Source organism: Coptis chinensis, chromosome 8 (assembly GCF_015680905.1).
Source record: "Coptis chinensis isolate HL-2020 chromosome 8, ASM1568090v1, whole genome shotgun sequence".
NCBI lineage: Eukaryota > Viridiplantae > Streptophyta > Magnoliopsida > Ranunculales > Ranunculaceae > Coptis > Coptis chinensis.
The window spans coordinates 80,888,258-80,903,892 of record NC_141463.1 but is presented as its reverse complement, the minus strand read 5'-3'; the positions used below and the strand labels follow the sequence as shown (position 1 = coordinate 80,903,892).

At 38.5% G+C, this 15,635-nt stretch overlaps 1 pseudogene; it reads right to left on the bottom strand.

Moving 5' to 3' along the window:
- Nucleotides 1–6,306: 6,306 nt before the first annotated feature.
- Nucleotides 6,307–7,375, bottom strand: LOC147483441 (sugar carrier protein C pseudogene; annotated as a pseudogene).
- Nucleotides 7,376–15,635: the final 8,260 nt, after the last annotated feature.

Here is a 15,635-nt window from a genome sequence, read left to right as displayed (position 1 = left end):
AGATTGTTGTCAAACCTACACAGCGTTTTCATTTCTATTATTGTAAATGTATATAATTAGTTGATTCTCAAAAAATTGGGTCCATATTCCATAAAATCATGTTAGTGCAACTCCTCATGATGCAATGAAATGGGTTTATAGTTTTCATGTGAAATGGGTTTGACAGTTTTGTAAATTCGAGATTGAATACTTTATAGTCACGATGATTATTGAATAGACACATCTTAATTTGTTAGTTAAGCTTGAACGCTCCATACAGTTGTGTTTTGAGGTAAAAAATATTGTAATTTCATGGCATTAATTATTTATATTTGGGTGTTTCATTGCATTATGAGTGGTTTCACATGCACCAAGTGTGTTAACCCAATTGTTACCCTTCAACCTCACATCCCCTCTCTCCTCCTTCTCTTCACTAAGATGAGACTCACCCTCTCTTGAACCTCTCAGTTGAACCCATTTGGGGCTTCCTACGTACCCCCGACTTCCCGAGGATCAAGCTGGCTCGTAGTTCTCCTCTTTCCTCCCCTTCTTTTCACTATCGCCTCCCTCTCTCTTCACTGCCGCCTCTCTCTCTCTTCACTGCCACCTCTCTCTCCCCCTCCCTTTTCTCTCCCTATTTTCTTTCCTCTCCCACTTTCTCTTTCGGTCAAAACCCTTGGGCCTCTTTCTTTGGGCCCATCTCTTGGGCCCAGTACCATACGAGGCCCACTTATCTCTCTCTCACTCCCCTTCAGATCATATGCCTATGCTTTTCTTTTTTCTCTCTGTGTACTCTTTCGACCTCTCTACATGTGATGTTCGGGGTCATGTATATGGCTAATACAGATGCCCCCTCTCGAGTCCTTCGATGAAGACGGCGGACCCGAGAAGACCTTGACCTGCAGTGCTCCAAAACTCAAACTAATATACCCAAGATGTGAGCTTTCTGGAAAAATCTTGGCAGCATCTCTTCTATATCTTCAACATTTCATAAACATAATAACCTGTCATAACCTGAACATTTAATAAGCATACATCCAAACCAAATATAAAACCTCATGCATCAGTCATAAACCCTACTACTAAAAGATATACAGATTCGTAGAACCCGCTACTTAACAACAGCTCGACCACGGCCAGTTAAGTTAAGTAACCAATCCTAGAATAAAAGGAAACCTATAAATATACAAACAACATCCCAGAAACCCTAATATACGACTTATACTATGCAACTAACATACATCTCCACATTACCAAAATAGACTCAATGATAAGCACCCAAAACTGTAATATTAAACCCCGAGAGACATAGCATTTTGGTCGATTATGTGTTTAATAATCATGTAATAATTATATTTTTCGTACTTTTGCAGGATTCCGCAATTAAAATAAATATAGTGATAAAACATGCATCGAAGTATGGGAATACGGGAATAATTGAAGTTTGCCACTCGACCCCCGTGAAGCCCAACAAAGCCTGACTAAAGCCGAAGTTTCCAAAAGAACAGAACCAGTGCGGAACGGGTCCACATATAAAGAAGCAGCAAACTTCCGAAGCTCAAATCGGATAAATCTAGATGCCGACGTTGGCTAGTGAAGCTGCCAAGTACAGGAATACGGGAATATTTGGAATTCCCACTCAATTCCCGTGAAGCCCAACAAAGCCTGACTAGAGCCGAAGTTTCCAAAAGAACAAAACCAGTGCAGAACGGGCCCACATATAAAGAAGCAGGAAACTTCCGAAGCTCAAATCGGATAAATCTAGATGCCGACGTTGGCTAGTGAAGCTGCCATAGCAACCCGGGCGACGAACTCTGCGCAAGGACAAAAAGTCGTAAAAACGCCAAAATCGGCGCCGCCACTGGACACACTAAGTGGACACACTCTGCGGGCCCAGAAGGCATGATGAGTCAGCATAGGCAGGTGGCAAAGGATGGTTTCAAATTGATACCACCTGGCAAGAGAGAAGACACGTACCAATTCAAACCAGGTGGTTTGAATTGACATAAGCTAAAAACAAAACCTTAAATCAGCAAAAGGACAAAAATTAAAACAGTTAAATACAAAGTTTTGTTTCGAACCATTCAATTAGCATAAAAACAAAATCTAAAACATTCACGGATCACTCCTGTATCAGCCTATATATATGAAGGGGTCGCCTTCATTATTACCCCTTCAGCATATTAATGCTTTAGCTACGCCTAGTTAGATTTTCTTCTTCAGTACTTACATTTTGCCATTTCCATTTCAAAAGAAATTTTAAAATCGTAAGTTATTTTTTACCTTAATAACAGTTATTTCTTTTCTAGTTTAATTCTTGTCCTGCATTTATTTACTTAATGTATACAGCAAGTTTTATTATTCCTTCTATAACCATGAGCTAATCCCCTCGGGGAGGGTTATCTTTGCTTCGTGTGAAAATCGGATTGACTTCGTTAATATTCTAGAATCACTACTTAGGAATTAGGCATAGAATTGACATCCGATCCCAAAAATCGATCGAGACGTACAAAGTTGGATGCTGATGCCCCGGGGATGCCCCAGACGCGACAAAAATGTCTGGCGACTCTGCGGTGTCGGGATACTCTCCAATTCGTCCGGTGATGTGAAATCGAGCCGAGAGGGAAATAATATACGAGAGATCGCGGTATTATTAAAACTCCTTATGCTAGTGAAATGCGACCTAGAGATGTGGGCATGCACTAGGGATCAATACTTCGACGCCGTCTCAAAAATGAGAAGTAGAGATGTAGTGACGTGGAAATATAAACTGTTGAAAAATGATTCTCGCATGAGTATGACTAACTCTCTCCCTGTTTCTCTATTTTTTGTTTACTTACATCTATTCGCCGTAGTAATTTACATTATTTGCATTACCGTTATTTTAATTAAACCAACTAAAAAGAAACCTAAAAATCATACTCACTTAAAAGTTGTAATTCCAGTTGTGAACCTATCCGAGCCCTAATGTTTGGACGATCCCTTACTCGACCTATCCTACCAAACCCACGTGAGTAAGGTAACTTGACTAAAACGTACGACTATACGGACGTTGGACTTCGGACTTCGGACTTGGACTGTGGACCTCGGACTTTGGACTGTGGACCTCGGACTTAAGAAAATAAGTAATTGAAAACAAATAAACGTGTGTAAAGAGCGTTTTATCACTCAACAAAACCCTCTAGCACTACATATTCCAAATACACCCATACACAAATGATGGATAAATGCCGGATCATTTGAGTAACAAACAAATATCGACTAAACCAACTAAACAAATGAAGATATCTCAAATCTGGCCACTAGGTGGATGCAAATATGACTAGAAATAATGATCCCTATGCAAAAAAAAACATCTCAAATTGATTTTTGGGGTTATCTACATGCATTTCAATCATGTTTTGACACAAGGGCCCGCGGAACCTAACCCGCTTGAGGCTTCGAACACGAGGGTTTGGGACAGCTCAACCTGCCCCACACACGCTGTTTAGACACGAGGGTCTGCGAATGCTATCTCGCTTGAAGGTTCGGACACGGGGGTCCGGGACAGCTCTGCCTGCCCCACACGCGTTGTTTGGACACGAAGGTCCGCGAATCCTATCCCGCATGAGGCTTCGGACACGAGGGTCTGGGATAACTCTGCCTGCCCCACACGCAATGTTTGGACGCGAGGGTCTGCGGATCCTATCCCGCTTGAGGCTTCAGACAAGGGGGTCTGGGACAGCTTTGCCTGCCCCACACAAGCTATTTGGACGCGAGGGTCCGCGAATCCTATCCCGCTTGAGGCTTCGGACACGAGGGTCCGAGACAACTCTGCCTGCCCCACGCGCTATTTGGACGCGAGGATCCGCAGATCCTATCCCGCTTGAGGCTTTAGACACGAGGGGTCTGAGACAGCTCTGCCTGCCCCACACGCGCTGTTTGGACATGAGGGTCCGTGGATCCTATCCCGCTTGAGGCTTCGAACACAAGGGTCCAGGATAGCTTTACCTGCCCCACACGCGCTGTTTGGACACGAGGGTCTGCGGATCCTATCCCGTTGCCATGGAGATGTTGGGGGTGACCCGGGTTGCCCCCAAGTTGAATATAGAGATGTTGGGGGCCGTTGAGTTTGCCCGGGCCACTCAGCTTGCCCCCACGTTTCCTCTAGAGATGTTAGAGGCCGCTGAGTTTGCCCGGGCCACTCAGCTTGCCCCCAAGTTGCTTCTGGAGATGTTGGAGGCCGCTGAGTTTGCCTGAGCCACTCAACTTGCCCCCAAGTTGCTTCTGGAGATGTTGGAGGCTACTGAGTTTGCCCGGGCCACTCAACTTGCCCCCAAGTTGCTTCTGGAGATGTTGGAGGCCACTGAGTTTGCCCGGGCCACTCAACTTGGCCCCAAGTTGCTTCTGGAGATGTTGGAGGCCGCTAAGTTTGCCCGGGCTACTCAGCTTTCCCCCAAGTTGACTATGGAGATGTTGGAGGCCGCTGAGTTTGCCCGGGCAACTCAGCTTGCCCCCAAGTTGAAATGGAGATGTTTCTCTTCCTCTATAACCCTCTGTAACCTGAAACTTTCACATCTGATTTTCACATACATAACACGTGAGCTTTAATGAAGAACATTAATCCAGCACAAACATTTACATACAAATATAACGACGAACATACGCTCTGAACGGTGTACATTTTGTCTTACCCTGAGGTGTGCAACCACGTTTCTCATTCATGGTCCGTGACATCCTAGAGCAAATAGGTTCACGGAATACCGCGAGGTTTGGGGACAATCCCAATTCGTCCCCCCTTACATCTCTGCCAAGGACGGGGACAAGGTTTGCTTGCCCCCGTATAACTCTGGTTGACGGCCGAGTCACTACTCGTCCGTCTATTATATACATGACGGCAAAAGAAACGAGTTACCTGCTGCGGTGTATGTCTCTCCACCTTTTTTGTAATCCTCTTACCATCCGTGTTCGACGCTCGAAGCCGTTGATCTCCGTCCCAACCTATTGATCTCATCTTTTCTCTACCTCAAACTTCCTCATCGCAGATGTTGTCGAACACTCTTTCTCAAGCTCTACAATTTATTAAAAAGTACCTCGGTTGAAGGTTGATGGCATGATAAGATGCCGGCACTGGGCTCGTTGCCGCAGATCTACGGATGGAACTATTGACAGTTGTGGTGTTCCATTCTGTTTGGTAGCGCACAACATATCCAACTGCCCCAAATTCTATATTTACATGTGGGTTTGCGAATGGCTCCTCCCCTCCGCCCTCATGCGTGTGTGCAAGCCTAGCTAAACTCGAGGCACACAACTTACTACATCATTGTCCTCATCTGTCGACCACCACAACAATGGACCGCATCCGAATTCAAAGAGAACCAGTCGTTCAGACCCCTCGTATCCACTATCGAAACTGACTTCTGTACAATTGCAGCATATCAAGCGTACAATACTTGCATAACAACTTGTAGCACACCCTGCGAGGAAAATCAAATCCAATTATATTCTTTAAAATAAAGTTGAACTGAATAAAAGAAAGAGCCCACGCAGAAAGAGAAAACATATTTCAAAGCCACGGTGACATTATTTTCCACATAATTTGTCGGAAGGTGCTACTCCATATCAGCCGCATCCAGCTAACCAAATCAGCTTCACTGGGATGTGAACGCAGAGAGATATCTCTAGTTCACAGATAACACCCTTGTTTTGACAGCATCTCTAATAGTCACCGATGAGAGCATACGAAACAGAATGTCCTGCAGCAATTCACTACAAGCATCCCCCATGACAAGCAATTAACCTCACAGGCACAACAACAATTAATCTCGTTTCGTCTTCATCAATCACATAATAATAGTCCACTCTTAACGCAATCAGCGCTCCTGATGTCTAAAAAACAAGAGAAACCAAAGAAGACGATAATAAACGGGAGAAGGATAGGCGTGACCATAGAATAGACAAGTCCAAGCAAGAAATACAATTGTATTTGGGGTTCAGCAAAAGCAAAGTACAAGGACCCTGGATCCATAGCATGTTCCCTGTCTCGTTCTATCTTCACTAAGAATGTATTCTTAAGGTGGAACATAACAAGTGGAACCAATTTAAGAATCTCTCCACCAACTCTCGCCCAACCATCGACCATTATATATGTAATAAAGAAAGTGGCTTTCATTGGAATAGATACACCAACTGTTATTGGAATCTCATTTGCAGACTGCTTAATAAAATTGGGGAGTTGCTAAAATGCAGTTCCAGTCACAATGCTCCTGAGAAACACATTGACAAGTATAAATAGGTAATATTTTGCTGCTAATCTCTTATCTAAACCCGATAATGACGTGTAACCTTCTATTTTGACCATGCAAATCCTGCAACATATATGCAAATACAAGTAACCACCAGTGTAGCATAACCTGATCCAATATTAGCAACACCATTAACTCCAAATTTCACCCAGATAAGAGCTCCAACAGCAAACTAGAAAATAAACATTTGAGTTTCAACCTGAAGAAAAAGAAACCTTCTTCCTTTCCTGTCCGCAAGGTAAATGGAAACACAAGTAGCAACCCCATTGACCAAACCAGTAATAACAGTAGACATAAGAGACGCATTATTTCCAAAACCAAGAGTCTTGAGCGAGCGGGAGCATAGAACATAATCACAATAATTCTAGTAATCTGTTGGAAGAATGGAATGAGAATGGCCATTGTTAAATGTGGTCTGTACTTCCTATTTTTAGTAGCTTTCCCCGGAGATCTCCAACTTTCCTTGATGCTTCAGCGGCGGCCGGAAGATCCCTATACTCTTCATCCACATCATTTGTACCACAAACTTTTCAAAGCAATGCTTTTCGCCTTTTCGGGATCGTTTCTCTCAATAATAGAATTAGGTGCGGTCGTAATACTAGAGCCCCAAGGAAGATAAATAAAGTAGGCACTCCAGCACCAGCTAAACTCACTCTCCATCCCCAACCACCCTTAATATTATCAGTGAAGTAGTTTATGAGGTTAGCAGCCAGAATACCAATTATGGTACTCAATTGGAAACCAATATTTAGCGCACCACGATATTTGTAAGGAACCATGTCGGAGACGTAAAGTGGCACAGACTGATTTGAGAACCCAACACCAACACCAAGCAAAAGCCGGTCAACACTCAGCATAGCAACATTCTTAGCAGCACAATTGCTAATGGCACCAACCAAGAAAACTAAACCACCTAAAAGCATAGATAGTTTTCTACCAAATGTCCTTGTAACTTTTGAAGCCAAAATAAATGCTATCAAAGCAGCAAGGTATAGAGATGAAGTAACCAAAGTTAGAATCACACTGTCGAATCTACCGTATTGATTTGTCGATTTGTCACCATTTTCTTTCCTATATACCGATGGGCAAAACTTCTTTAGAAATGGTGCCATAGATGCAAATTCACCTAACCAATTTTGCAAAAACACATATCTTTAGCTCAACTGGTAGAGATGTAAAAATAAGACCTGAGTGGATGACCAAGGTCAGGAGTTCGATTCCACAGTTTTCAATTTTAGCAGATTCCATTTCTCCAAATGTTGAGTCCAATGAATATGCATATCTCCATCTCCTGCTTCCGCAATCCATAGCTCCGTTGTACATAACCATACATTTAATCAAATCTGACGGCATACAATTTTACTCATCGTTCCCCACAGACGGCGCCATTGTGTTAACCCAATTGTTACCCTTCACCCTCACATCCCCTCTCTCCTCCTTCTCTTCACTAAGGTGAGACTCTCCCTCTCTTGAACCTCTCAGCTGAACCCATTTGGGGCTGCCTACGTACCCCCGACTTTCCGGGGGATCAAGTTGGCTCGTAGTTCTCCTCTTTCCTCCCCCTCTTTTTACTACCGCCTCCCTTGCTCTTCACTGCCGCCTCTCTCTCTCTTCACTGCCGCCTCTCTCTCCCCCTCCCTTTTCTCTCCCTCTTTTCTTTCCTCTCCCACTTTCTCTTTCGGTCAAAACCCTTGGGGCTCTTTCTTTGGGCCCATCTCTTGGGCCCAGTACCATACGAGGCCCACTTATCAATGCATTCTCACCATTTAGAAACTAGCTCATGTTCAACATTATAGGTGCATAAGAATGCATTGGTAACTTTATTGTAGTCATGGTAACTGTAATAATGACCGATAAAATATTCCAAGATATCGTTGACCAAACAAATCTCCAATTCCATTCCATCTTGCTCTAATGCCTCTGTAAGGTTTCCATATAATTATAGTGCAAGTCTAGGGAAATCTTCCCATAGGAATAATTGATTCGAGTGTTTCACACTTGATTGAGCAATTGGACTTAATGCTTTGAGTTTCACAATATAACAAGTACATATTTGTTCTAAACTTCCTACACCTTTGATCTCTCCAACTTCACTTTAGTGAAACACTTATGGACTTTTAGACAATAAAAAAATTTGGTGTGGGTGTGATGTTGAAGAGGTCTTCCAAAGAGTTTGGATTGAGTTGTTCACGTTTTCGTCTTACTGAAACATCATACAAGGAGGCTCAATGTTGAGGCTTCGAGCCTTCGACATATATGACCAAGAGTACTCTAGCACACGACTGCTAAGGAAAAAGAATTGCATTATTTTACTAGCACAACTAGCCATCGAAAATAATGTTTCTCATCTATGTTTACGGTAATGCAGTTAGAGGAAAACAAATAGTTTGGGATTTTTGAGCGAGTAGGCTCAATAAACTTTTAACTTCTTTCAATGGAAGATGTAGTTTTTAAAGACAAAATGTGACAAAAATAAAATCATTTTGTGGTATGTTGAGCTTAATCACTGCATTATTCTTATAATCGGCCATTTAAACTGTAATGGAATCAACAACTTTTGAATGCATAGCCTTTCACAATTTTTGCTCTTATATGGATCAAGCTCATACCAACTCAAATGTTGTAGTACTTTTAATGCACTACAGCGAAGATGTTTATATTTTTCGGTATTTATATATCTTTAAGTTCCTTTTGATCAGAGGAAGTTCAATGCTTCAAGAAATTAATTCTTGGACCTGAACAATGAATCCAACACACTCCATCACTCTTTATTATTTGTAATTTAAGCAACAACTATGCTTGCATTCAGGTCCATCGATCTTCTTTTAATTGTTTCTATATATATTCTTTGTTTATAAATGAATTTTTCTAATATAAAGTCAATAGTTCAAATTCATGGTTGGATGAGAGATATCGGTTGGTATGGTGATTTTAAACCATGGTATAAATCAGTCCACACACAAACTCACAACTTATTGAGCCAGAATGAATCTTTTGTAGCATATGTGATTGTGTGGTTTCTACTATTTCTTACTAAGTAGTAGCAGTTGGATATAACTACTGGGCTTGAAAACTTGTTTTTAAAGATCTTTTTGTGTGTGATTTTGTTGTGGGGTTTCCACATTGTTAAACATGGTGTTTAGAGTGCTTCGAGATAGAAAGACTCTTCTCTACTGTTAACCAGACCACTACGATTTTCTCAAAGCTCATAGCACTGATATGTAAGTTACACTATCTTTCTTTCTTCCCTATATTTATTCTTTGTATGAGAAAATTTGATTTATATATAGCTAGGATGTTTTCGATACATTCCAGGGTTCTTGGTCACAAAATAACCTACACAAAGGATCAAGTTATATAATTCAAATCTAAGTTGATATTTGTACTTTAATTTGTTCTCAACTTCTACTTCCTTTCACTTCTCTGGTAATTATATATAAATATCATTCATGCATGCCTTTCAAATGTAAACTACATATACGGAAAAAAAAAAAAAAAAAAGGGTGGGACTAGAGAGATGTTGATCTCTGGATAAGGACTTATAATTAGGTGATTGTGGGTTCGAGTCCTACTAGGTGTGGGGGTTGTTTAATATGGAAGGCCATTGCTTATCATTGAAAGCAAAAGAGAAGGGTTGTGAAAGTTTAATGTTAAAGTATACTCCACCAAGTTGGGACGGAATTTCTTATAGTAGTTTCTTTTTCTTTTTCTTTTTCTTTATTTTTTAATAGCATTTGAGGGGAACTTTAGTGTGGTTTCTCGGAAAGCCACCTCCAGTGCATCAGCTTATGAATAGTTTGACTGACATTAGAACCCCTACAGATAGGGATTTCGACATATATGTAATAATGGTTGTTATGAATGTTGTTGGATTTTTTTTTCCTACACTTAAAAAAAGACGGCAATGGAGCACATATAATCAATTTGATAAAACCATCATTCTCTAAACTGTAAGTGTTACATGTGATTAAATTTACTATATTTCATTATATCTTTCAACGTGTTTTCTCTAAATAAGTGTTTGTTCTTGGATGTATTTTTCTTCCCCCTCCTGGTTATTTTATTATTTTTATTTTATTTTTCTCTCTTGCAGGGTGATTTATTTTGTATCTCTTAGATCTTTAAGGAGATGCATCACAAAAGACTGTCTCATAGGTAAGCAAGTTGTGGAGAGAGAGAGAGAGAGAGAGAGAGAGAGTCTCCAAATTAGTTACTATTATTATTAGTATTTTTAGGGATTTTTAGGAATTGAGTCTAATTAGTGTTTCTAGGTGTTTTAGGCTATTTCTATTTTTGTGGTTATTTTAATTACGAATCACTAAAATAAAGAATACTCATTGATGTTGTATAAGATGAACTTAGATATCAACATTTGAAACAAAATCTTGTTTTACTTGGACTATTATGAATGGGATGCTTAGTATTTCTCCTCACAATAACACGACTGTAATATGGCAAGGCAGTGATGGCATGCTATTCCAACCTGCTAAAGAATTCTTGCATGCAATTCAAGAGGTACTCCTATTGATATCGTTATAAGAGCTCTCTTAATATAATTTTGGTTTGAGTTACATGTTCTAATACAAGACATTTTCATCGATCTTAATAAATAACAGTGTTAGATGAAAAGACCAATGTTGTATGCTGCTTCAGACCAAGTCCATACGGTTTTCCAGTGATCTTTGCTAGCTGAGGGATGATAAGACGGTCGTTAATTGCAACCCAGATTATTAGAGTGCCAATGGAGAAAATGCCAAATGAGCTAGCCGGAATTTGGAAATGTGATGTCAGGTGTCTATCCATACTGTTAGCCTGAAGTATTTGAAATGATTGTTTGCTTATGGCTACTGAAAGCATGATTCCTGTGGACCACAAAGGGATCACTTTCAACAATACTTTTAGCTCTTCGACTTGCTAAACTATGCATAGACACCACGGACTTGACACTGATCCATCCATCTCCAACTCTTTATCTTGATTAGCAATGATGCATGCTTTGTTTAAGAACCTAGCAATGAATGTGTTAAGTAAAAATGTAGAAAAAAGTAAACAACTTATCTACTAATTAATTTTTCCTGTTATCTCATGATTTACCATTTTAGAGAATGAGCTCAGCATTAAACTATGAATGCCAATTTTCCTAACAAAAAAAATTAGTGTGATAATTGTAATAGTGGCGACAATAATCGCACATCAACTTTTCGGTTGGCGCAACAATCTTGGAGACATCTATGTGGTGATAACACCCATCTTCACATTTGGATGGCAAATCAATATGCTTTCTCAGGTTTGTGTCTCTCTATGCACATTTCTCTTTCTAAATGTGCAAGTGGTTAAAGTGACAACACGAGTTAAGTATATTAATCGGCTAAGAATTTTAAAAAAAAAAAAAATTAAAAGACACCACAAATTTTGGACATCTTAATACACTATAAAGCCCATTGAATAAAAAAAACAGCATTTTAGTCTATGATCAATAAACTGCGTACTTTGGAAATATTATTTTTGATCAATATATAAATTTACTGAATGAGTTTCAATATATTTTAGGAATAATATTTTGGATACATAATAATCAAATTTATAAAAATGGTCCCCGTTTGTTGAACGGGTCCAAAACAAATAAAAAACTCTTCCAAATTTTGCTGCAAACTCCTGACTTATGATAGATACTCCTGTCCAAATCTTAGAATTTTTGGACTTGCCTAAGTAGCCATACTCGTCTGTTTTTCCAGAAACTTACGATGTGAAAGCTGCAATACATCACTGTAAATATAGTAATAGTTCACTAGGTAAAACCACTAGGAAAATTCTTAAAATATTTCAATAAATCAACAACACCTTAAAGATTATGCCTGAAAAATATCAAAATTTTCAGAAATTTAAAAATACCTTTACCGCAGTATTCTTCACTATGAGTCCACAGTCTTAAGGGAGCGCGGGCGCGCTTTGTGCAAGGCAAAAGGGAGGGCGAGCGCGCTCTTAGTTTAAAACAGTGAATTTCAAGCTTGAACAGTAACGAAAATATAAGAAACAAGAATGAAAAATTAAAAAGGTGGGTGGGTAGAGAATAGGGGATTGCCCCTTGGATTCAACCAATTAAGTTCTTATCTTGGAAGAGTTTAAGATGGCAGCGGCGCCATTTGATAACCATAAAAACAGTACTATAGACTTCTCTAACTTATTCTTACGTTATCAATTATTTATTTTCTACTCTCACATATATATTCATGCAATATATAGAATAAGGATTCGTTCCACTCCTAAACTATCAAGACATAAAAGAAATTCAACTAACTTAAATCACAAAGAAACAATAGTAAGAGTAATATTATGTTGAGATATTTCTATTCTACAATTATACTACGGATTCAAATAAATCTAAATTAACTAAACTAATAGAAATAGGATTTTGATGGAAGAGAAAGTTATAAAAAAGAGTAATCAATCCACCTAATGATTAGTTTCAATCAAGAATAGAATTATTTACTGAAAAGAGATCATCTTTAGGTTTTCACACAATGATCCAACCTAAAGCCTCAAACTTTATCATCCCTAATAATAACCTACATCTCTATAGTCATTATTACTAATATGTAGGATTTATTACAACCAAGTCTCTCGACTTAATTATAACAATCCTTAGTTTAATTTACTATATGCTTATTTTGGAAGTCATACAATAAACTAAACTCATTGAAATACATACACAATTCAATAATTCTACTAAGCAATCTATTCCTCATTAGGATTTATAATCACTCCCTCTAATGGGGGAATCAGCCTAATATCATTGGATTAATTAAACTAAAATAATGAAAGAAAGACATAATGTAAATAAGAAGTAATTGAATTGAATAAACTAAAGCTTTTATTAAAAGGTTCTAATGGAGGCTACAAACTAAACTCATTAACTAAACTTAAACTAAACTAAAAAGGGAGAGAGAGAAGAAGAGAGAGAGAGAGAGAGAGAGAGAGAGAGAGAGAGAGAGCTAAATTATTCTAACTAATGGGTAGGAGAGAGTTTAAGGCTTTTATTCTCTTATATAATTATACAAAATCATGCATGGGTTTTTTAGGCTAGGTTATGGACCCATAAATCAAGTCCATAATCCAATTGGTTGAATCCAAGACTTCCAATTCTGGTCATATTATTGTGGCGAGCATTTTCACTAACATATATTGCTCTGATCGAGTCAAGGCCTAGACCATTGGAAAGAGCTTTTTGAGCCGGTCATTTTGATATAAAATGGGCCCATATCCAAGGCATGAGTCCAAAGCTAGATATGGCATTTTGAAGTTTTGTTAACTTTTCTTCAACTCTCTAATCCGGTTTAACTTTCACTTAACAGTTTTGACTTGGGCTTTTTAAGGGCTTCTTCTCCATTAAACTTGGGATTTCTTCATGAAACTTCTCTAGCAATCACTTTAGCTCCTTTTAACGCCTAATTAGTAACGAATTTATATTTATTCAACTCCGAAGCCTGAAATACTCAAAAGCACATAATTAGTGATAAACCTACATTATTAATAACATAATTGGCTAAATAAAAATACTATTAAAGGATTTAAACTACAGTTTTGGGCTCTTATCACTTACCCTTTATTTCTCTGAGTGCAAACTTCGGCCATACGAGAAAATCATCATTCACCACCCTTCTTAATATATCTTCAGGAATGGTATTGATGGCAATAAAATTTTAGGATCCAATTCTTCTTTCAAAGTTCTTTCATATTTCCTCCTTTGTTGAGGTTGATTATACCTATTTGTATAATTTTCCTGAGGTCTTTTGTTGTCTAACCTCGAGGATTCTCAACTCTCATGTCGATCTCCATTATCTATTTCTTTCTTTCTTGACTCTGATACTTGCATCACATTTTGCATCGTTGCTGCTTGTATCCATTCTTCAACACGAATATCTCTATCTGCTTTGTCATACAACTCATTGTAGACTTTTAACTTCCTTACGCAAGAGATTTTTGTGCATATTAGATCCTGGTATCACACCAGTTTGAAAAGCCATGACAGGCGTCATTTTGGACTTGTCAAGCCTCTCCACCGATTAAGTTTTTGCTTTGAATCTGGCTTGAAAATCTTTTAAAGACTCCTTCTTTCCTTGCTTCTAGGGGTGCAAGTAGATGTCCAAATATATTCGAATTCGTATTCAAAAAATCGGATATTATCCAAAAATTTTGAATATCGGATTCGGATTCGAATAATTTTTTATGTCCAAACTGGTTTCAAATACGGATTCGGATACTGCCATATCCGCATCCAAAAATATCCGATCTGATTTTAAAAAATTAATAGTTATTATATATATAATTAATTAATTAATTATTGTATAAAATATTATATAAAATCATAAACTAATAATATAAAACTATAATAACAAACTAATAATAATAAATAACAAATATATATATTTATAATAGTTTTTATAGTGGTAAAATGAATTATTCAAAGCAAATAAAATTTTAATTAATATTAATTTTTTTGATCGGATATATCCGATATTCGAAATCGGATTTGGATAAAAAATTTAATATCCGTCGGATTCATATTCGAATATCGGTATAAATTTTAGGGTTAGTAAGACTTACCCCCCCCCCGCCATTAATAGTTGCAATTAGTGTTACCCCCTCCCCAACCCATTTTCAAAAATATTAGTGATATCCCCCAATTGCAAGATCCAACGGCTCTGAGATGATTTTTTTTTCGGATGAAGAAATCAACCGTTGGATCTTATAAATGGGGTATCACTAATATTTTTGAAATGGGGTAACACTAATTGGTAACTAGTAATGGGGGGGTAAGTCTATCTAACCCTAAATTTTTGGATTCAGATACAGGCATATCTGAATCCGAACCTATCCATTTGCACCCCTACTTGCTTCAGTTGGAATAAAACCAATACCTGCTTCGGTTTTATCCTTTGATGGCAATAATTTGTGTGGAATCTTTCCTTAATCTCACGAAAGCATGAAATGGTCCCCTCAGGTATTGTGCAGAACCATTTCAATGTCTTAGCCTTCAAACTAGCAGAAAAAGATCGACACAAGACAGAATCCCAATATTCAGTTCCATGATATATTGAGAACTGATGTCGATAGCATAAAAGATGGTCCATTAGGTTTGTGGTCCCATCATATTGGGTGAATTTAGGATTTTTAAATTTTGGGGGTAATGGTACTCTCTCTATCTCTTTCTTTAAAGGATTTCAACCCACATCGTCAGCTAGTTTCCGCACCGATGCCGATACCTTTTCTAGCAACTGATTACCAAATTACCTCTGCATCATTTCATGTACAATCTCTTTCGTGATTAGCTGGGGTGTTTGTACTGTTTCTTCCACTCTTACCGCCTTTGGT